Source organism: Sphaeramia orbicularis, chromosome 19 (genome assembly GCF_902148855.1).
Source record: "Sphaeramia orbicularis chromosome 19, fSphaOr1.1, whole genome shotgun sequence".
Lineage (NCBI taxonomy): Eukaryota > Metazoa > Chordata > Actinopteri > Kurtiformes > Apogonidae > Sphaeramia > Sphaeramia orbicularis.
In genome coordinates, this window is record NC_043975.1 from 11,223,739 (window position 1) to 11,229,738 (window position 6,000).

At 36.6% G+C, this 6,000-nt stretch overlaps 1 pseudogene; it reads right to left on the minus strand.

The window, feature by feature from the left end:
• Positions 1-3,844: 3,844 nt before the first annotated feature.
• On the minus strand, positions 3,845-5,048 carry LOC115410186 (DNA damage-inducible transcript 4 protein-like; annotated as a pseudogene).
• Between the last annotated feature and the right edge of the window lie 952 nt (positions 5,049-6,000).

Here is a 6,000-nt window from a genome sequence, read left to right on the forward strand (position 1 = left end):
GTCTGGGAGAGTGGTAAAATGTCTAACCCTGAGAATAAGCATCTCTACTGAAAATCAACTAATTTAACTTTTGACTTTGAAATGGGCTGGTTTTTTAAATTTTCTGCTTTTTCTTTTCTTTTTTTATCTTTTAGAAAGTCAATGCTCTCAATCTGCCACATAGACTTCATCTGTTTTATACTTTTCAGAGCAAAAATCAGCAAAAAGGCTAGACATTTGAGTCTGGAAAATTATTGAAAATGTCTAACCCTGAGAATAATAAGCATATCTTCTGAAAATCGCCGAATGATTTAACTTCTGAATTTGTAATGTGCCACTTTGTTAAATTTCCCACTTTTTTTTTTTTTCAATCTCCTAGAGTGAGTGCTCTTAATCTGCCATATAGACAACTATTTACTTTGGGGATTTCTTTATTACTTCATCTGTTTTATACTTTTCACAGCAAAAATGTTACCAAAAAGGCTAGATATTTGAGTCTGGAAAAATGCTGAAAATGTCTGAGAACCCTGAGAATAATAAGGATTTCTTCTAAAAAATTAATGACTTGAGTTTGTTTTTCACATGTGCAAGTTTGTTGAACTTTACACCTTTTTTTAATATCTGAATCTGTCTCATAGACGACATTTTACTTTTGGGATTTCTGTCTTTGTCTTTTATACGTCTGAGAACAAAAATGCACATTGAAGACTTGAAATCTGAGTCTGGAAAAGTCTAAAAATGTGTAGAAACCCTGAGAATAATCAGCATCTCCTCTGAAAATTAATGATTTAACTTTTGTCTTTCTAATGTGCTAGTTTTTTAAACTTGCCACCTTTTTTTTTTTTTTTAATCTCCTGGACACAGTGCTCTCAATCTGCCATATAGACAACTATTTACTTTGGGGATTTTCTTTATTACTTCATCTGTTTTAAACTTATCAGAGCAAAAATGTACAAAAAAAAAAGCCTAGACATTTGAGTCTGGAAAAGTGTTGAAAATGTCTAAGAACCCTGAGAATAATAAGGATGTCTCCTAAAAATATATTAAAAAACTTGAGTTTGTTTTCCCTACTGCATCCTTGCAGACTAGAACTACATCTGCAAATGGACGTCCATCAGTCCTGGTGCATCTCTAGCCTGTCCGTCCATGGGAGTGGATCTCTCCTTCACTGTGGTTCTCCCCGAGGTTTCTCCCTTTTCCCACTGGGTTTTGAGTTTTTCCTTGCCGAGAAGGAGGGTCTAAGGACAGGGGATGCCCAGGACGCTACTCATCTTCTTGCTATTTATTTGACTGTTGTTTACATCCAACTGACTCTGTAAAGCCCTTTGAGATAACCTTGTTGTGATATTGGGCTACACAAATAAAATTGAATTGAAAATTGAATTTCACATGTGCAAGTTTGTCAAACTTTACACCTTTTTTTAATACCTGAATCTGCCACATAGACAATCTTTTTTTTTTTTTTTTTTTTTTTTTGATGCTCTATTTTTTTAGACTTTCAAAAACAAAAATGTATCTTGAAGTCTGGAAATTAGAGTCTGGGAAAATGTGTAGGAATCCTGAAAATAACTAAGATTTCTTCTAAAATTTGATTAATTGTTTGAGTTTCAGTTACTTATGAGCCAGTTTGTCAAAATTTTTCACCCTTTTTTGTTTTTTAGTGAGTCAGTTCTTTCAATCTGCCACAGATATTTTACTTTTGGAAAAGTTATGCCTGCAGAACAGTTTACTTCTTCAAAATAATCAGCATTTCTTCTAAAAATCAGTTAATTGTTTGAGTTTGCTTTATAAATTCAAATGTGCCTCATTTGCTACCATTTTATTTATCTTCCAGAGAGTAATTGCAACTGTCCACTTATGTAAATTTTGTATTATTTCTTGCTCTTTTTTCTTTTAAACTTTACCTCCCTCACTTTCAATTTATCTTTAAGAAAGACCAACACTTTTAAGGATTAAAATAGCCTGTCTCCTTTATTACTTGTGTTTACCTCTAGATAATACAATTTTAATATTTTTATTAATGTTTTTGCTGAAACAAATGTTGTTTTCACTAGTATTGCTGCTTCAGTTATTTTAGATTTTTTTCCCCACATTTCTGAAGTACATTGAAGAACAGTTATAAGCATTTTATAAGGTTCAGACAATTTTAGTGGGAAATGAATCAACTTGTGTCACTGCCAAAACCTTCAAGCGCAAATGAACACTACTTTTTGCAGTGAAATACTGTCAAAAATAATGATTTAACTAGTCTTTTGATGCCATTTTTATGCAAATGCAGGATTTAATCAATAAAACTTGGAACTGTAGGCGCAGATGTTTATCACTTAGTGGACATTTTGGCTTGTCTCAGCAGGAAAAAACACAGGTAATCCTTCTATCATTAATAATGTAACCGTTTCATGTCCAGCGTCCTGGGAAAGTCAAACCAGTTCGACAGTATACACAAGCCAAAATCCTGTAACTGACACGACCGCAGCACACTTGGAGGTAAAACTAATTGTGCTTGTGAATGTTCTGCCGTAAGGAAATGAAATGATGTGATAGCTTCATTTCCTTCCATCACTGCAGCAAAACTGAGTTACAACATTAGTTGTTCCGCTTTTTTTTTTTTGTAACTCTCACATTCTTGGTAACTTAAACTTTTTTTAACCTCTGGCAGTTTACCTTGTTCCATTCCAGGTCACTCACTGGCTTAAAACTGCTTAAATTTCAACAAAACTGGCAAAATAGGAGTGTCATATGTCTTTTGGCCAGTAAGTACCGTGGAGAAAGCGTCTTAAAATCTTTAAAATATGGTGAATTTGGGAACTTTTGGACTGATAAAGTTGTCATATCATGTCCCATTAGTATTTATACTGCTTAATATGCCACCTTATTCTTCATTTGTTACTATTACATTATATATAATTTACTATCATAAGGTTCAGCCTGCAGAAATAGGCCTCAACACATTATTTGTCACTGGTTTAATTTGTAATACTGTATTTTCACACCTTTTTTTCTATGGAAGTGTATCTGTCCCCCACCAAAGTTTTAACCACATGCTCTTTACGTGACTAAGATGACAAACAGAAGTAGTATATATATATATATATATATATATAACTGCGTGGTAACTACATACAAGTTCCTGTTGTGTTTTTTAGATACTGAATGACCTATACTTCCTATTTTGTGATTGATTTATGTGTAGCAGATTTGTACCGAAGCCGTAGACTTCATTATAAAGTAAAGAACGATCATTTAGTTCTGTTTCACTGATAGGGAAAAAAAAAAGCCACACACTTAGAGGTTCAACTGATTAAAAAAATAATTATTTGCAATCATGAAAGTACAAAAAGTGCAATGTTATGAGTATTTGAATATCAAATAAATAAATACAGGACAGATCTACCAGATACAGAATAAAGTTACGTTTGACTTGAAGCCTGCAGCTTGCACAAACACTGGATGATGCAAGCAGTCGGTCGGCCATTGCTCTTAATTTCAAGCCGTCACTAAGGTCCCTAATGGTTCAACGGGTGTACAATTCAATTAATTGCTTAAGTAAAAGAAAATGATTTGTATGACTGTTACAATATAGCTAGCTGCCAGTGTATGGTTTCCATAGAAACTGAGGTACGTACTTTTCTTTCAAATGCTATTTAACAAACATACCATCCTCGTACCTTAAACTGCTCCATTACACCGTGAACAAACAGGATATATCATATCTAAGTCTATCCTGTACACTTCAGAAGGCATCATACGTACACATATGATAAAAAAAACAATAATGGTAATATCATAAGGCCCTGTTGTGAGCTTAATTGGACACTTTAAAACAGATAATAAGTATTATGGGCCATAGGCCAAGTGCGTTTGCATATCTTAACATTCTTCAATGAGCAAATCTTCAGAACAGTACAGTTTTTTCTTATAACACGGAAAGCCAGTGCTCAGTTTAATTGCTTGCCTCACTACGGGAGTGGGAAGCAGATTTAGTGCTATAAAAGTCCTTGGATTTTAGGCCAAAGCCCACTGGACTCCAGCCTCAACACCAGTGTCAGCTGAAAGGTAGGTACAAGGTAGGGGTCCACAGAGAGCTCGGCCATGTTCTCACAGACGTCCCCCTGCTCCACGCAGAGGTCGATCATGAGCCCACGTAACCCGCAGGGTGCACTAGCTGCCAGGATGAAGGACTCTTGGCCGATGTGCTTCCAGAAGTTTCTCGGGGGATGAGCAGTTTGGTGCATCTTAAGGCGCAGTCTGAGTCTTCGCTTCCCTCAGGCTTCGTGCGATGAGGTCGACTACTTCTTTCAGTATGGTCTCCTCCCTTGGATCATAAAACAGGTCCTCGTTGAAGGCCGACAGGTCACTAGAGACGTCAGATCCCTGTTGGAAACACATCAGTTAAATATATGCAACAATGCATAAGGAGAAGCAAAATCCAATTAGCAGAATTTAGGGTTAAAACCTTGCTATTGTTTACCTGAGTCTGACAGATCACTCCTGCTGCCACTGTTGGAGTCCATACTATTGCTGAAATCTGCCAGTCTTTGCACCAGTTTGCCCCAGGACAGCCTCCTGGGACTGCTGTCCACTGGAGAAGCAGGCAAGCTGGCAATATCAGTGTGTGCAGACAAAGTAGGCATGGCTGTACTCTTGCAATAATCAGTCTATCAGCTGCTTCTGTGGACAACTGTTAATGAGGAAACAAGAAGATAAGCAACCTCGGACAAACTTAAGACCTATCAACATCTACAATAATCAACATTTAGACAAGAAACAAGCATCTGACAAAAAAAATTAAAGGATGAATATAAATATGAAGTTGCAAACAGAAAATATCAGCTGCATAAGTCAATTCTTTTATCTTAGCTAGCTAGTAGCTTTTAAACTATTCATTTTCAGTATAAAACAAGAAAATTTACGAAGAATAAAGGAGTACTTACATGTTTTTTCTATTAAGCGTGGATGTTCACGTTCTTCATGGGTGTTTAAGGTAGTTGTTTTGTTGGTTATTGTCTCCAAAAACTATCTACTGAACTTGACCCCCCTTTACTTCCTCCTCTAGTCAACAGCTGAACAGCTCTGCGGTTTGTCTCGCAACAATGTTTATATAGGCCCCACGGAAGCCACGCCTCCGCCCCTCTAGGCAGCCAATCAAAGAGAGGCACGCCATCTGCGCTGTATTTTGCCTGGTAACATGCCAGCAGAGAAGAAAGACAAACAGGAGGAGGAAAAGGGGGGCTGGGGAAGTGATGAATAGCAGACCCCAGGGTTATAGAAATGTACAGGGGCTAGTCTAGGCATGCATGGGTCAAACTGTGCACCTTTGTCATACACTTTCATAAGCATAAATATGTTTTTCTGTTACTGTATGTCCCTTTAAAGTGTAAAGATCTCTGCAGGCTCAGCTCAGCTGGGCCAGTGTTGCAGTGAAACATAGACGTCACCTGTTTTCTTCAAGCATTACAATCAGAATTTTTCATCTGCCACACAGCCATGCAAACAACACCTGCATTACACTACTCTGGATGCATTATAAAACACAAGCATACCTTATGACTGGAAATATGTGGGATTCCTGCACTGACTGTCTAATGGTGCAATATAACAATCAGAGAACACAAAGAGCAGAGAAATAATCAGGTTTGGCCGTTCACCCTGATGTGTCACTCTTAATGCAGCATGTTTTTTCTGAATGAAAACATACATGAAAATACTCTGTTATGCATTCAAAACCTATTCAATGTATGTTTGTAAGGATAATCAGCAAAAATCTGCACTTAAAGTATTATGCAGTACAATGGCTCTTGAGAGCATTAATATTGTGCATTATATTTAATACCTGACAATGTCGACTCAGACAATGAAAACAGCTCGGTTCAACTGTGCATATAACAACTGAAAGGGTTCTATCTGCACTCTTCTCTTTTACTTTGTTTAATTAATTAATTTATGTTTTATTGATTACATTTACTTCTTGTATATTGTGGTGATTTAACCCGTCTCTTTCCATTTTGTAAAGCACTGTGA